This window comes from Muntiacus reevesi, chromosome 18 (genome assembly GCF_963930625.1).
Source record: "Muntiacus reevesi chromosome 18, mMunRee1.1, whole genome shotgun sequence".
Lineage (NCBI taxonomy): Eukaryota > Metazoa > Chordata > Mammalia > Artiodactyla > Cervidae > Muntiacus > Muntiacus reevesi.
Genome location: NC_089266.1, coordinates 26,799,684 through 26,818,967, shown reverse-complemented (window position 1 = coordinate 26,818,967; position 19,284 = coordinate 26,799,684). Strand labels below are relative to the sequence as shown.

At 36.6% G+C, this 19,284-nt stretch overlaps 1 protein-coding gene across 6 annotated transcripts in view; it reads left to right on the top strand.

Annotated features, from left to right (window-relative positions):
* MBTD1 (mbt domain containing 1) overlaps window positions 1–19,284 on the top strand; it is a 67,314-nt gene that overhangs the window by 931 nt on the left and 47,099 nt on the right. For 2 of the 6 annotated variants that reach the window (XM_065908564.1, XM_065908562.1), the window contains exons 2-3: window positions 141–204; window positions 5,261–5,299. The exons of 1 other annotated variant lie outside the window; for it this stretch is intronic. The gene's annotated coding sequence lies outside the window, so the exon portion shown is untranslated. Of the gene's footprint in view, window positions 1–124; window positions 205–5,260; window positions 5,300–19,284 lie in introns of all 6 variants that reach the window. 3 more of the 6 variants (XM_065908563.1, XM_065908565.1, XM_065908566.1) reach the window with 3 other exon arrangements.

The window sequence follows — 19,284 nt, the reverse complement described above, 5'->3', positions numbered from 1 at the left end:
AAGGGGCGGAGTGGGCACGTGTGGGAGGGAGAGGTGGGAGTGGTGTTTGGGAAGTAGTCGCCTTTTAAAAGAGTTCTAAGTTAGTGGGCTTTTATGACCATTGTATTCTCTTTTGTGAAATAAGAATCCTAACATTTCAGAGTCGGAAGAGACATTAGAGGTCACCCAAAGCCGCCGTCCCCTGTGCAGCCTCCCTGACAAGTGGTAGGTAGCCTGGCCTCTGCCTAAACCCCTCCAAACCCTGAGCGCTCGCTGCTGCCCAGGAAAGCCCTTTCTGTTCAGTTGTTATGATTGTTGTTTGCTTATCCTTATTAGACTCTTCAGCCTCATTCATGCCTTTGTTAAGTGGATTCCCCTTTTACTTCTCAAATTTTCTCTCACATCCTCCTCACCCACCCCACTGCTCATTGGCCTATATTTTGTGTGTCAGGAAAGAACGGCCAGGAAGTGGGGGAAGGAGGGCTTACGAGATAGATAGGGCTGGCTGAAAACTTGGCTAGGTCAGTTCAGATGTGCTGGCTTACATGTCTGAGAATGGATGTTGTTTTTCTGCAGGAAGCTTGGAAAAATAGGATCTATGGATTTCATGGCTGTTTTCTCTCATTGGTGCTTTTTCTTTTTTTTTTTAAAGTTAGAAATTTCAGGATCCCAAAGCACATTTCTCTATGTCTAAGTGACGTTTCCTAAGGATGCCTAAAATCGCCTCTTGGAAATAGTACCAAAGCCTGTAGGAAGCAGCTCTTGGTAGAGGGATAATCAGAAGAACTGCACTCCTCCCCCCGCCTTTGGGACTATGTTTTTCTTTCAAGCTGGGCTTCCTTCTCAGGGCCCCTCCTTCACAATACTTTCTCTATTTTTTTTCCCCCAATTTTTAATGAGATTTGAAACTTTTGCAATATTTTATAATCTTTGCATAGTGTTTGCAATATTTTTCATGCTCCTTACATTGGTATGCACCAGTAATCACAGTGGTTGAGATAGTTCAGTTCTACTACAGTCACTTAGCATTTTTCTAATATTCTCCTTCATTTGATGAGCTCTGCTGCTTCCAAAAATTGTTTTATTGGCACAGGAATCTTGGGGGCACACGTTTTCCTCTTCCTAATGTGGTGAAGTGGTAGTCAAGACATAACAAATAAAATGTAAAAGTTATGAATCTGGTGGGCGTCTCTGGTGGCTCCATGGTAGAGAATCTGCCTGCCGGTGCAGGAGATGTAAGTTCAATCCCTGGGTGGGGAAGAGCCCTAAAAATGGAAATGGCAACCCATTGCAGTATTCTTGCTTGGGAAATACCATGGACAGAGGAGCCTGGCGGGCTACAGCCCATGGGGTCCCAAAAGAGTCACACACATGACTTAGCAACTGAACACCGCCACCAATGAATCTAGTATAAAAGTCAGAGAATAAATTTCGCTTTAAACTCCCAGCCACCTCTTTAAAATATTAGAGCACAGAAATTTTTTCTCTCCCTTTCTTACAATTTGGAGAATGTTGCTCTCCAAGTATTTTAATGTGCTTACACTGTATTTTTTTTGTTTACCTCAACACCGATGAGTGGTTAGAAAGAAAATAGCTGTCTTTTTTTGTACCACCTCTTTCTCTGAATAACAAGTAACTTCTATTTATATAGAACACCATATTCTGGGCTTCTGGGTGCTTTGCAAATTATGGCAAAAACTCTTGAGTAAAGATCTGTTCATAAGTATCTTATGTTTAGGACAGTTTTTTAACTGTCCAACTTTTTACTTTTATACACAATTTTTTATACACACTTTGACACATATTTTCACTAAATTTAGTGACTAAAAGTTAACAAGGGAGTGAATACTAGATAAGTGATAAAAGTTAATGGAGCTGTATAATTCTGTCTTGAAAATTTCCATTAATATGGAGTTCCCAAGTTCCTATTCCCTTTAAACGTGAATTGTCATGACTTACATTGACTGACTTTGGAGATATTTGCATGGTAAACATACTAGACAGGAACAACTGGTTTTATTTTTAAAGAAGATACTACTCTCTCTATTTATGACTGATTATATGTTAATTAGTGTATAAACCATAGGTGTTCAGAGACTTCAAACCCTGTTACATTGGAAATTAAAACAGTTTAAATTGTTTTAAATGTAACATAGTAGTCAAAGGAAGGTAAAACTATAGCTTAGAAGTGAAAACAGCATACTAGTTTTGTAAATAATAAACTACTAGATTACTAAAAGCCAAGCATTCTCAGTGGTTTGAGTGACCACATCCTAAAATTAGAGGTCACTGTTTTTTGGTTGCTCCTTTGTTTCTCAATTTTTCATCTTTAAAATGGAATGTTTGCTAAAGAAGATTTAACTTTTTCACATTTATAATGTTAAGCCAGTTAAAATATATGATTTAATTTCAGATTCAAAAGAGAGAAAAACATCAAGATGGTAGAAGAGGGAGGACTTAACAACAGTTAGACTAAGATATAACTCCTAACACTAGGATATTCTTACCTGTCCAAGGCTACTTTTAATTTTGTATAAAAATTACAAAATAGTTTGATTTAATCATGAATTTTAAATACTTGGTTTTTTTTTAGAAGTTTTCTTCCCACAAATTTAGAATTTCTCTTCTTTCTTTACTGCCACTCACAAGGGAGGGTAGAAAGAAAATAATTCCCATTTGAATAAACCCTGAATTTGGGGGGATGAAGTGATAGAGCATGAGGGGCACTGGCAAACTAGGTTAGCATTTCAGTTCTGCCTCTAAGTAACTTCATAGCCCTTGCCGGACAAGATTCTGTGCCTCAGTTTTCTCATCCTTAGAGTAGAAGGGTTGGTCTAGAATTAACATTATCCAATAGAACTTTCTGCAGTGATGAAACTGTCCTTTATCTGTGCCAGCTGTATGGTGGCCACTAGCCACAGATCTCTCTTGAGCTCTTAAAAAGGTAACTAGGGGGACCAAGGAACCCAGTTTCCAATCTGATTTAATCAAGTGTAAATGTAAGTAGCTACATGTCTGCTACATTGGACGTACAGATAGAGGACAGTGTTCTCCAAGCTCATCACCAGAATCACTTGTTGGAAATCTTGTGAAAAAATAAACCTCTCTCTCACAGGTTAACATTCAATAGGTCTGCAGTGGAGCCTAGAAATGCATGCTTCAGGAAAGTTTTTATCAGACCGGTTAGAGAAACACTGTACGAGAAAATTTCTGAGGCGCTTTCTAATTCAGACGTTAGGATTGATAACTTAAAATGTAGCATAGTGAAAATGAGCTGTGGATAACGTTGTCAGACTGGCCCGGCTCTTGCTCTGCCACCTCCTCACCTGTGATCTGTCAAGCTTCGTTTTCCTCATCTACATAAGGGCCAGACATCAGTCCTGCCTTCCTCCCAAGGTTTCTATAAGCCTGCCGTCAGATGTGATGACCACTATATAATAAAGTGTGAGGTGCTATAAGCTGTAAAATGTTAAGATATCTTTCCAGAATGTCTTTTCTTTTTTCCCTTTTCACTGTATTATCTAATTCATACTTAGAGAACTAGTTGTATACAATACTCATTAATTTAGTAATTTCTTGACCTCCTAACTATTTGGCCATAGTTTATAGTCTAATGTTAGGACATGCCTATGAAGTTTAACACTTCTTTGCATTTCTGGTACTCAGCATGATTTTTGTGTATAGTGTTCAGTACATATTAGATAATAGCATTTATTCACTTTACTATTAGACTTCAAAGCTTTAATTAGTTTCAGATTATTTTATGTATCAGAGAAATAACTCACTTGAGTGTGTTTCAACTGTTCCATTATCAATACCGTATGGTTATTATTGTTAGTGGTTGTACATATTTTGAGCAACCAGCTCCAAATATATTTTTGAAAGATAAACACCAAGAGAATGTCATCATTTTACATCAGTATTTTTAGGTATATCAAATTAACATGATAATGAATAACCTATTTAACCTATTTTTGTTACATTAAGATTAATAAAAGCTCTTGTTTGATTATTTAAAGTACATTTACACTTTAGCCTAGCCTTAGTATGAATTCTGTTATTTGGATGGAATTGATACCTAATAATGAATGATCTTAAAGACCATCTAGGTTAGTGCATTTCAGACTTAATTTTGATGAGGTTATTTTATTTTTAATTAGCTTTTCAAAAGGTTCATACTTAAGGATTAATAACTGTCTTCAGAAGAACTGAAGGCCCATTCATACAAATTTTCTTTTTTTCAGACATCTTCCTGTGTGGTAAGTGGTGTTTTCCTTATTTCGAAGAGAGGGAAATTGAGACCCAAATAATTGTTACATCCAAAGTCCTAAGTAATAAAGTACCAGAACTTGAACTCAAAGAGATAGAAATTTGTATTTTTATATATCAAAGATAACTTCCTTTTGCTCACTGTAGCTTTACATTTTAGAATATTGTTACGTAGAATATTGTCCTATCCTTCTCTGGGTACTTTTCAGTTTCTCTGGGTGGGGTAATTGCTTTCAGTTTTAATGATTATATCATTGGGATAGATATGTTCTCTCACATTGAACTTGTGGGAAACAAAACCCAACAATCCCAAATCTTTACCATTTATTTTTGTCCTAATAATAAGCTTAAGAAGCATGAAGGCACTTCTGTTTTAGCCCAGTAAATTGTATTTTGACAGGGGAATGAGGAAGAGAACAGCAAGAACTGAGTAGCTCCATAGCTTCTCTACGTCATTACAGGGTATATGTTAATTCTTATTTTGAACTTCATCGGTTTACACATACAACTTTCAAACTTATGATTCTGGAAAACTTACATTCAATGATTAAATATAAAACTGACAATTATATGGGCCACTGTACCCTATTCGTATGGATAATGGAGAATGGGTTTAACTTTTGATTAGTTTATTCATACTGAAATTATATTATTAATTTGTTGTTATTTAGTTGCTAAGTTGTGTCTGACTCTCTTGTGACCCCATGGAGTGTAGCCCATCAGGGTCCTCTGTCCATGGGATTTGCTAGGCAAGAATACTGGAGTTGGTTGCCATTTCCTTCTCCAGGGGATCTTCTCGACCCAGAGATCAAACCTGCACCTCCTGTATCGGCAGGTGGATTCTTTATCACTGAGCCACCGGGGAAGCCCTATACTATTATTTATATGTGCTTGCATTTAGAGTCTCAAATATTTTCTGTAAAATTTCTCCTGGAGAGGTTTACACTTTTATTGGAACCTGTGGGTGATTATATGAATAAGTTAATGGTTATACCTTTTAATTCCTTTGTAGATTGTATAAGGAGGAAGTTTCTTCAGGGAGACCATCACGGTAGGAAATGAAATTCTACTACAATTTGTGACTTCTTCCTGTATTTCATCACTATAAAAACCTCTTTTTTGTTTTATTTTTCATTATAGAAGTGTTACATGTTTGCTATTAAAAAAAAAAGAATGAAAAATATGGAAAAGTTAAAATTACCTTCCTATCCCATTCTCACCCTGTTAGTAGTTTAGCTATTCCTTCCAGAATCTTTCTAAATATATACATAAACATATATATATATCAGTCTCTGGTGTATACCAGCACACATTATTTCTTTTAATAAAGAAATGAGTCATATTAATCATATTTGGCAGTTTATTTTTTTTCAATCAGTATTTTACCTGTTGTTAATCATCTACCTACTAATGGTTAGATTGCCTTCATTTTTTTGCTATTTCATTATTACTATAAGAAATAGCCTTCTACATGGATTCTTAAGTCCTATGAGTGTTTCTGAAGGATGGGTTCCTTAAAGTGGAATTCCCTGGGTCAACAGACATACTCATAAGTAATACAAATTACTTTCCAAAAAGATGGCATACTTTTGCCTTTCTATGTGAATATATATGAGTACCTTTTCTCTCATACATAAATTTGCCAATGCCAGATATCATCAGTCTCTCTATTTTTACCAGTTTACTAAATTTTTTAGAGGTAGTTAATACAAATTTAGTTTTATAAAATAAAAGATCCCTTGCAGCAATCTTTTCCCAGTTCGGCTTTCATGAGACAGTTATTTTTAATTCTTTTATTTTTTTATTTAGTATCTATTGCCATAATTCTAAATAGTAAACTTCCATTACCTGGTGTATGAGTTTCAGATACCTTCTTTTGACATCCTCTGTGCTGGATGAGCAGTTACCATATATGCCCTGATATTAGGCAAGGTTTCCCCATCACCTTATAAGTCATCTCGCCATCTTATATTTCAAGTCTTGAGTGACTGTATGAGTACCTAATGTGATTTCTCAGTTTTATTTTGAAGAACAAAGTGTTCAAAATGTCATATTATCTGAAACAGTTTTATTTGGCCTTTGTTTTCTGTGCCTGTAGAAGTTAGAACCATAGTTAAGAAAGAGAAAAGAGGTTAAAATTGAACATAAATTTAAGATTATTCCCTTGATTCATTGCTAGCATTCATTTTGGCTGTATGACCTTGAGCAAATCACTTAATCTGTTTGAACCTCTGCTTCCTCATCTGTAGGAAGGAAGTAATAATATTTGTAAGGATTAAATGCTTACAATATAAATTGTAAATATAAATGCTTACAAAATAAATTACTTCATATTAACTGTTTAGAAAGTCCTTACCACATACTAAGCATCATATAAGTATTAGTTGTATTATTAATCATACACACTACCCTTGCCTTCAGCATTATGAAACAAATTAGCATAACCTTCAAATTACCTTAAAGTAGAGAAATCCAATTCCAAGAGATCCAGCCGTGTGAAGAGGGGGAAACGGAAGTATTAACAGGTTTATTGATAGAGTTTAGGGTCATGGAAGGCTTAAATGAAGTACAAAAATATCACTCCCAAAAGAGAAAGTCAGCACTTAAGTTCCAAAGTACTGAACACAGGCTTACCATGCTGCGTCCAGGCCTCAGTCCCTTTCATACCTTTATTCCTTTCTTTTTTTTAACCAAAAAGTTTTTCGTATAAATTTTGGGCAAACATCAAAAAAAAAAAAAAAATGAACACAGGTTTGAAATCTGATAGTTCACAGTTCTAACCACAGAGAAGAGCTAAAAAGCAAGCAGTACCAGTATTGGTAACCTGAAATGATCGGTACTTCATAGGGAAGAAATGAAGACATAGAACTTAAGAGTCATGGATAAAAAGAAGGAGGAAGAGGAAAAAAAGAATCTTTCAGAAAAAGAAAGAGGGTGTTCTTGAACTGGGAACTCTGACCATGAAGTGAATAGAAATAGAAAAGAGTAAGTCACATCCATTCAGAACTTCCGTAAGAAGAAACAAACAATGTGAATCAGAGTGTATGGAGCTGATGAATATCTCTCCTTATCCCCAGAAAAAGAAAAATGTGAGGCAGAAGAAAATTGACACAGTGATACTCAAGATGAAATAAAACATCTTAAAACCAGTATTTGGAGATAAAAAGTGAGGAAAAGCACCTTCACTCAAATAGAAAACAGAACAGAAAGGGACAGAAGACAGAAAAAAATAAAGTCAGATTAAACTGAGAAAAGAGAGGAAAAAATTGTAACAGAAATGAGGATTAAGTTACAAATTGCCAACACACAAGAAAGTAAAATGCAAATATGATAAAATGCAGACCAAGAGAATGACAATGACAATTTCAATGAAAGATGGGTCCAGAAAGTCTCATGTAATTGGTGTCTCTCAAGAAGGCAAAAGAATAAAAGCATAATATTTAAAGCCATAATCCAAGAAAACTTTCTGAATTTTGAATACATCAAAATTTCATGCCAGAAGATAAACTCCAAGATAGTAAACGTATGCAACTTTAAAGATTCTGAAAAATTCTCAGGGCCTCCAGGCAAAAAGATGAAGTGACTTACAGGGGCCAGAGAATTAGAATGGTTTTGGATTTTTCAAAAGCAGCATACACAGCAAGAAATAGTGGAGTGTCACCAACTAAAAATATTGTCAAATTGAATCAGAAAATTAAAACCCATGTTATAATAGACAAAAAGCCCTTGAAACAGCTAAAAACGGAAGAACAGACAAAGATATACTAGGCAAACAGAAATTAAGACAGCAGGATTAACAATGCTGATAACAGACATCAAACCAAAAAGCCTTGAACAAGACAAAGGAAGACAGTTTATAATGCTAAAACCACAATTCACAACAGAGATATGATAGTTATATATGAACCTAATGACACCAACAATCTGTGTAAATCAGAAACTATAAAAAAATGGTAGTAGTGAAAAGCACTAAAATTTCAAGACTTTAATACTTTAACACTAGATAGTTGTAGACAAAATATAAGAATATGAAAGATCCAACAACAAAATAAGGCAGAGATCTTCAGGTATGTCCACCACTACATCCTAATAGAGACTATATTTCAAACACTGAGTATTCACAAAAATCGTTGCTAAATGAGGAAAACATCACTAGGTTCCATTCAAGAACACAAATGCAAACCAAAAAACAAAAGGGCACTTCCATCTTTAACTTTAGTAACCTTCTATTATATGTTATAAAGTATTGGCAAGAATGTTCGTAGCAGTTTTATTCATAGTAGTCAAGTCTGGGTGGAGAATGGATAGACTAATATATTGAGAAAGTTGAGTATCACTCAGCTGTAAGAAGCAATGAACCATTGTACATGTAATAACATGGATAAATCTCAAAAATATTGTGCTGAGTGAAATAAATACCAAAAATGTCCATACAGTTTTATTCCATTTATATAAAATCTTAAATATATGCAAAATTAACCAATGGTGCTAAAACTGCAGGGAGGAGAAAAACAGACTGGAAAAGGACATGAGAGAGCTTTCTAAAGTAATATAGAAGTTTTGTATCTTGATAGGCGTTCAAAATTATGCCTCAGTTTAAAAATATTAACTCTTGGGTAAAAGGGGAATGCAAACAAAGTACAGAGTTTATAAAAATAACAATAATGAAAATACTACATATGTATCAGAATCTGTGGAATACACTTAAAGCTGTGAGCAGAGGAAAACGCATACTCCTAAATTATCAGTCAATTGTTAAAGGAAAACGCGAATATAACTTTAAAAGGTTTTTTGGGCTTTATCAGCAGTTGATACATTAGACAGCATCCAGTCTAGCAGTTAGAAAGGAGCTCTGAAAAGCTGCACAAGGCCTAGAGATTTTGATAGACCAAAGTGAGCAAGAGGAAGAAAGAAGTTTTACTAGACATTTACTGATTGGTTAAAATGGTGTTACTTGCCTTAATGGAGAAAAGGAGGTCTAAAGGAGTTCTTGGAGCCGCGTCAAGTCATTTGTGCTGATTTGTGCCTAGGTTGACCTAGGCCTGTCTCTTCTGGAAGAGCTGAGTGTAGAAACATAACCATTAAATTTTGGTTTTCTGACTTGGGGCTCAACATGAGAAGCTCCATCTTGGGCCTCATCTGGTTACTTTGTTGTTATTCAGTCACACAGTGGTCTCTGACTGCAACCTATGGTTGCAACTTTTAATTTCATGGACTGCAGCATGCCAGGTTTCCCTGTCCCTCACCATCTCCTGAGGTTTGCCCAAGTTCTTGTTCATTGCATCAGTGATCCCATCCAGCCATCTTATCTTCTGACACCCTCTTCTCCTTCTGCCCTCAATCTTTCCCAGCATCAGGCACTTTTCCAAAGAGTCATCTGTTTGTATCAGATGACCAAAATAACTGGCGCTTTAGCATCAGTCCTTCCAGTGAATATTCAGGGTTGATCTCCCTTAAGATTGACTGGTTTGATCTCCTTGCTATCCAAGGGACTTTCCGGAGTCATCTCCAGCACCACATTTCGAAGGCATCAATTCTTTGGCATTCTGCCTTCTTTATGGTCCAGCTCTGATAACCGTTTGTGACCATTGGGAAGACCATAGCCTTGATTATATGGATCTTTGTCGGCAGAATAATGTCTCTGCTTTTCAACACACTGTCTAGGTTTGTCATAGCTTTTCTTCCAAGGAGCAAGTGTCCTTTAATTTCATGGCTGCAGTCATCGTCCATAGTGATTTTGGAGCCCAAGGAGAGGAAATCTGTCACTAATTCTACCTTTTCCCTTTTTTTTGCCATGCAGTAATGAGGCCACATGCCATTATCTTAGTTTTTTTAATATTTAGTCTTAAACCAGCTCATTCACTCTCCTCCTTCACCCTCATCAAGAGGCTGTTAAGTTCCTCTTTGCTTTCTGCTGTTAGAGTGGTATCATGCACATAGCTGAGGTTGTTGATGTTTCTCCCACCTATCTGAATTCCAACTTGTAACTCATCCAGCCCAGCATTTCTCATGATGTGCTCAGCGTATAGGTTAAACAGGGTGACAGCAGATGGCCCTGTTGTATTCCTTTCGGTATCTTGAACCAATTAGTTGTTCCATACAGGGTTCTAACTGTTTCTTCTTGACCCACATATAGGTTTCTCAGGAGATAGGTAAGATGATCTGGTATTCCCATTTCTCTAAGAGCTTTCCACAGTTTGTAATGATCCACACAGTCAGAGGCTTTAGCCTAGTTGGTGAAACAGAGATAGTTGTTTTTTCTGAAATTCCCTTGCTTTCTTTATAATCTAGTAAAGGTTGGCAGTTTAATCTCCAGTTCCTCTTCCTATCTAGAAGTTCTTAGTTCGCATAATGCTGAAGCCTAGCATGCAGGATTTTAAGCATGACCTTACTAGCATGGGAGATGAGTGCAATTGTCCAATGGTTAGCACATTCTTTGGTACCACCCTTTTTTGGAATTAGGATGAGGATTGACCTTTTCCAGTTCTGTGGCCACTGCTGGGTCTTCCAGATTTGCTGACATAATGAATGCAAAACCCTGATGGCCTCATCCTTTAGGGATTTTGAATAGTCTTGCTGGAATTTCATCACATCCACCAGCTTTATTAACAGCAGTGCTGCTTAAGGCCTGCTTGACTTCACAATCCAGAATGTCTGGCTCTGGATGACTAACCACATCATTATAGTCATTTGATTCATCAAGATCTTTTTTATACAGTTCTTCTGTGTATTCTCTTTTCTTGATCTCTTCAACATCTACTAGGTCTCTACCATTTTTATCTTTTGTTGTGCCCATCTTTGGGTGGAATGGCCCCTTGACATTTCCAGTTTTCCTGAAGAGATCTCTAATCTTGCCTGTTTTGTTGTTTTCTTCTATTATTTAGCCCTGTTCATTGAAGAAGTCCTTCTTGTCTCTCCCAGCTATTCTTTGGAATTCTTTATTTAATTGGATGTACCTTTCCCCTCTCCCTTGCTTTTCGCTTCTCTTTGTTCTTCGGCTATTTATAAAGCCTCCTCAGATAACATCACTTTGCCTTCTTGGTTACTTGAGCATAGTAAAACTAAAAGATTGAAAATAAATAATTCCCAACTCAGAAATGAAAAAGAACAGCAGAGTAAGTCAAAGCAAAACACAGGAACCGAAAGAAGTAACAGGTAAATGCAGAAGTTAACTTGTTAAAAAGTTATACATAAAAACTATACGTAAAATTGATGGGTCAATCCTGGACCTTTGTATTGAAAGTCACAAAATAAGTAAACCATTAGCTAGTTTAATCAAGGGGGAGAGGAGGATGCACAGACATACAGAATGCATAACAAGAGGATAATAATTTTATGCAAAAGATATTGAGAAAATCATAAACAACTATTTTGCATACACTATGCAAATAAATTTGAAAGCCTAGATGAAATGGATTATTAGGAAAATACAGTTTCAGAAAACTGATCTCACCAGAGATTTTTTTTAAAAAATACTTGAACACTTTCCATAGAAGAGATGGAGAAATTTATCAAGTAGCTATCCTACAAACAGCTTGCCTGGTGGCTGAACCGGTAAAGAATCGGACTGCAGTGCAAGGGACCTGGGTTCTACCCCTGGGTCCAGAAGATCCCCTGGAGAAGGGAATGGCAACTCACTCCAGTATTTTTGCCTGGAGGAGCCCTACAGCTACAGTCCATGGGATCGCAGAGTAAGACATGACTGAGCAACTTAACACCTATTCCACAAAACAAAAGACCCAAATTATTTCACATAGGATTCTGTGAAACGTTTAGAGACCAATGCTACATGAATCATTTCAGACCATAGAAAGTGAAAGAAAACTATCTAATTATTTTTATGAAGCAAGACTAATCACCAATTTTTGGACCTGATAAAAATAATGCAAAGAAATGAAAATTAGACATTTGTGAATATCAATGCAAAATCCTCAATGTTGTGCAATCTCTAACACTATATGCAAATATATTGTGATAAAGTAAGGTTTGCAGTAGGAATACAAGAATGATTCAGTATTTGGAATTCTACTGATGTATAGTTTACCATATTAATACCTCTAAGGAAAACAGTCATATTTTCTTTTTAGCTGCTGGGTAAGTCTGTGACAGTAGGAAAGATCTATTCCTTATAGAAATTTTTAAGAAAACAGGAATGGATGGATTCTTCCTTAAAGTGATTTTCATAAATATACATGCACCATATACATACATACACACACCTTAATCCTAAAACTAGCATCTTAGTAGGGAAACACTAAGATCAGAAAGAAAGGGTGCCCCTTGTCTGCCCTGTTTAACATTGTACTAGAAGGATGAACCAATTCACTTGGGAAAAAGAAAACAATTATAAGCATAGTGGGAAAGAAAAGTTTCTTTGCAGGTGACATGATAGTTTATCTGGAAAGTCCTAGAAAATTAATGACAAAACTTTCAAAATAACTTAGCAAGATTGCAGGATATAAAATGAAACACCTTAGTGTACTCTAGATGAAGGTGAAAGAGCAGAGTAAAAAGCTGGCTTAAGACTCAACAATCAAAAGTTAATATCATGGCATCCAGTCACATCACTTCATGGCAAATAGATGGGGGGAAAACAGAAACAATGACAGACTTTATTTTCTTGGTCTCCAAAATCAATGTGAATGGTGATTGCACAAATTAAAAGATGCTTGCTCCTTTGAAGAAAATCTATGACAAACCTAAACACTATTAAAAAAAGGCAGAGACGTCACTTTGCCAACAAAGTTCCGTATAGTCAGAGCTATGGTTTTTCAAATAGTCATGTACGGATGTGAGAGTTGGACCCTAAAGAAGGCTGAGTGCTGAAGAAATTAACACTATTGAACTGTGGTGTTGGAGAAGACTCTTTGAGAGTCCCTTGGATAGCAAGGAAATCTAACCAATCAATCCTAAAGGAAATTATCCCTGAATATTCATTGGAAGGACTGATACTGAAGCTCCAGTATTTTTGCCGCCTATTGTAAAGGGCCTGCTCACTGGAAAAGACTGTGATGCTGGGAAGGATTGAGGGCATGAGGAGAAAGGAGCAGCAGAGGTTGAGATGGATGGATGGCGTCATTGACTCAATGGACATGAGTTTGAGCTTACTCCAGGAGATAGTGAAGGACAGGAAAGCCTGGTGTGCTGCAGTTGGTAGGGTCACAAAGAGTTGAACATGACTGAGCAACTGAACAATAATGTGCTATTCAACAATATACTTAAATTCCTAAGATGATGCAGACTATAAAAAGCATTTCATATTCTTACTTAAGACATCTAAATATTATGAAGATGTCACTTCTTCCTAAGTTAGTAAATCTAATGAGACACTAATAATACCCAGCAATTTTTTGATACAGGGCTAAACTAGTTAGTGCTGAAGTTCATTTGGAAAAATAAAACATGCAAGAGTTTTGAAACATTAAAGGGAAAATACATGAAATAATGTAAAGTTTAGATATGGAGGCAACTACATATAGAAACCTGATACATAAAGTGGTGTTTCAGAGCACTGTGACAAAATAGACATTTTAGTAAAACGTGTTACAACTAGATAGTTGGGGAAAGATAATGTTAGGTCTATTCTTCACCTTGTATTTTTGTGTGCTCAGTTGTGTTGGGCTCTGCGACCCCATGGACTTGTAGCCCACAAGGCTCCTCTACCCGTGGAATTTTCCAGGCAAGGATACTGGAGTGGGGTGGCATTTCCTACTCCAGGGGATCTTCTGATGCAGGAATCAAACCCACATCTCTTGTGTCTTCTGCATTGGCATGCAGATTCTTTACCACTGGCACCACCTAGAAAGCCCCTCTTCACACCATACATAAGAATAAGCTCTGGATCAGTGATACAAATATCAAAAACTACACAAATAATGTATATGGGTGAATTTGGAAATTTTTCTGTGACTCAATATCAAGGTACATTGAAAGAAAATACTGATAAATTTTACTACATTAAAAAATTTTAATTTCATGACAGAAAACTATAAGCAAAATCAAAATTTGCCATATATAACACACAAGGGGAAATTTAGGGTAAATTCCTAAATACAAAGTTTTATAAACATTTGAAAAATTAAAAACACTGAAGAAAAAAGGATAAAAGATAACACAAGTCCACACACATATACAAGAATAATAAAAAATGGCTTAATATAGAACTGTACTGGTTTTTAATACCAGTCCCCACTAAAAAGGATGAGAGCTCCTTGGAGAAATGGTTGATTTCAGAGCTGGAGCAGTGTAGGTTTAAAATAATACTCGATTATCTTGATATCCCAGAAAGTAAGGCATTGTCCAGAATGGATGTGGGCATGTCAGAATGACGTGGAGTTAGTTCAGGGTGATAACTAGTAGCCAAATCTGGGGTGATTTGAACCCCCAAATAATTAAGGACAATAGTGAATTATAAACCACTGGGGGAAAAAGAGTTAGTGAGCTCATACCGATAATGAGTACGTAGGTAGATACATAAAGGGGATGATGAGAGAGTTTCCTACTGACTGGTAAGAGAATACTAGAATTAGAAAATCATTTTGTGACATCATAATGTTTGCTTCTGCAGGAGCTTTTGGATGCCTAATTTAGGGAAGAGAAGGGTGGAATTTCAATGAGAGACAGTATTTGTTTTAAATGTGTCCCCAGGATTGCTTATTAATTTCAGGGAGAAGTATGTAAGGTAAGTATACTGGAAAATGTAGACAGCACCAGGAGGGGAGGAGGCCTATATTCTCCAAAAGCAATCTTCTAGATTAAAGAAAACTAAGGATACAAATATAACAGGTGATCCTGGACTGGAGGGAAGAAATTTTATAAAGGATGTTATTGGGTCCATTGAACTACAGATGGTAAGTTAGGGCAAAGTGTTTTATGTTAAATTTCCTGAAACTGAATAATTGTGCTGTAGTTATGAGAGAATGTTTATATTCTCAGGAAATGCACACTGAAGCAGTTTGGAATAAAAAGACATGTATGGGACTTCCTGGTGGTCCAGTGGTTAAGGTTCTGCAGTGGAAACTTCAGGGTGTGTGAGTTTGATCTCTGGCTGGGGAACTCTGATCCTTCATGCTGGTGGGGTGCAATAAAAAAAAAAAAAGATTAACGCAAATGGTTCAGAAAAATACTTATATATTTCAACAGAAGAATTAAACAAATGGAGCAATTTTTTATCAATTAGTGAATCTGGGTAGAATACACAGGATTTCATTGTACTATTTTTCCAACTTTTCTGAAAATTCGTAGTTATTTCCAAGTAAAAAGTTAAAACAGCAGAAGAGACTGCACTGACATACCGTTTTCAGCCAGCATGTGAATCAGCATATTGGCAAAAAAACACTCTTTACTTCACTATTGCCGGAGTAAATTCAAAATGGTGAAATCTCCATGCAGGAGAATTTGACAGTAGCTAACAAAATTACTACATTCACCATTCTAACCAGCAGTCACACTTCTGGGAATATATGCTCAAGGTTTACTGCAAATAATTCATATACATGTATATATTCATGGCAGCAACATTAGTCATTTGTCATATGACAAAAATTTGTCATATTTTTCATTGTAAAGCACTGAAAACTATTAAATGTCCAAGTGAGAATAGTTTGATAAACACACACACAATTAAGAACTGTTCAGCTTAAAAAGAAATGAGGAAAATATCTATGCTTTGAAACAAAGTGTTTTCCAAGGTAATTTTCTAAATAAAAGCAAAGGACAGAGGAATTTAGTATGTGGCCTTTTGTGTAAGAAAGAAGAGAAAATAAGGAAGCATAAATATACCTGTTTAACTTTTTAAAACATAGACACAATAAGAGATGAATCAGAAAGCAATAAAGTTGGTTACCCACCTTACAAGAGTCAGTGATAGGGTAAGGCAAGGAAATGATAGTTCTGCAATTTACACCTCCTTGTATAGCTCTTGTGATTTTTTTGATAGTCCCTGAAACTGAAACTAATTCACTAAGGATGTCAAGGGAGATGCAAACCAAAAACCAACTTATTTCAAGTTAGTAACGTAACCACAACTGAAGGAGAGAGAAATAACGAATCCAAGTAATTCTTGAACTTGATATTCTATTCCTTGGTTTGGAGAGAAGAGATTACAAAGAAATTCTGAATATAAAAGTTCATTTTTATAGCAGTATAGATGTTATGCTTCTGAAACTATTTAAATATAGAAAAGTATGAAGCATATAAATGTTAATTTTGTTGGAGGCCAGGGTTTTCAGTAGAAGAAGAGAGAGAGAAATATGACTGTGGGAAGGTAAGGAAAAGCCCTGTAGGGATGGGAGAGGTAAGTGTGAACTCATATGATTTTCTGAAATACACTGTATATATATAAGACAAATGTCATATTTTTGTGTGCATATTTATTCCAGCTCACTTGCACTGAAGGGCTCCAGAATCAAAGAGATACCCTTGTAGCAATGAGCACATGGACCACCTAGGTCTTTATTTCTAACATTCCCAATAAAAGAAACCAAGGCTCTTTGGAGAAATGGTTGATTCCAGATTTGAGACAGAAAGTGAGTATAAGATAAGCCTGGACTGTCTTATGATGCCAGAAAGTAAAGAAATGCTAAAAAATGATAGGGCCATGTCAGAATTACACAGGAGTCTTCCTGAATGGGTTCCAGCTGGCTGAATCTGTCATGGTTTGAACCCCCAAATAACAAAGGACAATAGGGAATTATAAACCACTGAAACATAGGAATCCAGAAGTTAAAAGCCATAAGAAAGAGGGCTCTTCTTTACAGAAGAAGGGTGGGTATGGGAGGGTTTCTGGGATTGGAAAATCACAGTAAAAGATTGGGCAAAAATCATCATTGAATGCTAAATCTGGAGTGAGATTTTGATGAACAGTTTATTCACATGGTCTTCAAGTGTCCTCTGTAGTAGTTGTTTAATTGCTCAGTCGTGTGTCCAACTGTTTGGAACACCATGAACTGTAGCCCACCAGGCTTCTCTGTCCATGAGATTTTCCAGGCCAGATTTCTGGAGTGGGTTGCCATTTTCTCCTCCAAGGGATCTTCCTGACCCAGGGATCGAACCCATGCCTCTGTGTCTCCTGCATCAAAGGCACATTCTTTACTGCTGAGCCACAGGGGAAGCCCCATCGTCCTATAGACTGCTTATTTAAATAAGAAAAATAGTAAGACTTTAGTGAAAGGACCAGACGACAATGAGACCAAGTCTTCAAATTTATCATCACCTGTAAGGGGCAGATAGACACCATGTAATCTGAATTTGCTTCCCTGAGAAAAGTATCATCAGTATCATATTTCAACTGAGAATATACAGTCTGAATCTAATGATAAGAAAACCTCAAATCCAAAAAGAAGGAATTTTTATCTTAGTAAAGTAGAGGAAATCTGTGTGAATTCCAAATAATTTCTGTTGATAGTCCACCCTTATGGAGGGGGTGCTTAATTCCTAACTCCTTAAGCATGGACTTCCAATAGGTCCTTCCAAAGAGTACAATATGGAGGAGGGGAGAGTAGTAATTTTAGAGTAGAGAAAACTGACATATTTCTCTGGCAAGTAATCAAGGTCAGCATCAACAGGGATAAACTATGTTGAAGGATATATCCTTCATGTAGCAAAGGACACTTGACATCTGTGATCTTCTTCCCAAAAGTAGAAACCCACTCTAATCATAAGGACATTGCACAGGAGGCAGTGATCAAGACCACCCCCAAGAAAAAGAAAGGCAAAATGGTTGCCTGAGGAAGCCTTACAAATAGCTGAGAAAAGAAGAGAGGCTAAAGGAAAAGGAAAGATGTACCCTTTGAATGCAGAGTTCCAAAGAAGAGCAAGGAGAGAGGAAGAAGGCTTCCTCAGTGGTCAGTGCAAAGAAATAGAGGAAAATAATAGAATGGGAAAGACTAAAGATCTCTTCTAGAAAATTAGAGATACCAAGAGAACATTTCATGCCAAGAAGGGCACAATAAAGGACAGGAGTAGTATGGGCCTAACAGAAGCAGAAGATATTAAGAAAAGGGGGCAAGAATACACAGAAGAACTATACAGAAAAAATCTTCATGTCCCAGATAACCACAATGGCGTGATCACCTAGAGCCAGGCATCTTGGAATGCGAAATTGAGTGAAGCATCACTACAAACAAAGCTGGTGGAGGCGATGAAATTCCAGTTGAGCTATTTCAAATCCTAAAAGGTGATGCTGTGAAAGTGCTGCACTCAATATGCCAGCAAGTTTAGAAGGCTCAGCAGTGGCCATGGGGCTGGAAAAGGTCAGTTTTCATTCCAATCCCAAAGGATGTTCACACTACCTCACAATTGCACTAATTTCACGTGCTAGCAAATTAATGCTCAAAATTCTCCAAGCCATCGTTCAACAGCACATGAACCGTGAACTTCCAGATGTTTAAGCTGAATTTAGAAAAAGCAGAGGAACGAGAGATCAAATTGCCAAAATCTGTTGGATCATGGAAAAAGCAGGAGAGTTCCAGAAAAACATCTGCTACTGCTTTATTGAGTACGCCAAAGCCTTTGTGTGGATCGCAACAAACTGGAAAATCCTTAAAGAGATGGGAATACCAGACCACTTGACCTGCCTCCAGATAAATCATATTGCAGGTCAAGAAGCAGCAGTTAGAACTGTACATGAAACTACAGATTGGTTCCAAATCTGGAAAGGAGTATGTCAAGGCCGTATATTGTCACCCTGTTTATTTAACTTATATGCAGAGTACATCATGCGAAAAGCACAAGCTGGAATCAAGATTGCTGGGAGAAATAGCAATAACCTCAGATATCCAGATGACACCACCCTTATGGCAGAAAGTGAAGAACTAAAGAGCCTCTTGATGAAAGTGGAAGAGAAGAATGAAAAAGTTTGCTTAAAACTCAGTATTCAGAAAACTAAGATCATGGCATCCAGTCCCATCACTTCATGACAAGTAGATGGGGAAACAATGGAAACAGTGAGAGACTTTATTTTCTTGGACTTCAAAATCACTGCAGATTGTGACTGCAGCCATGAAATTAAAAAGACACTTGATCCTTGGAAGAAAA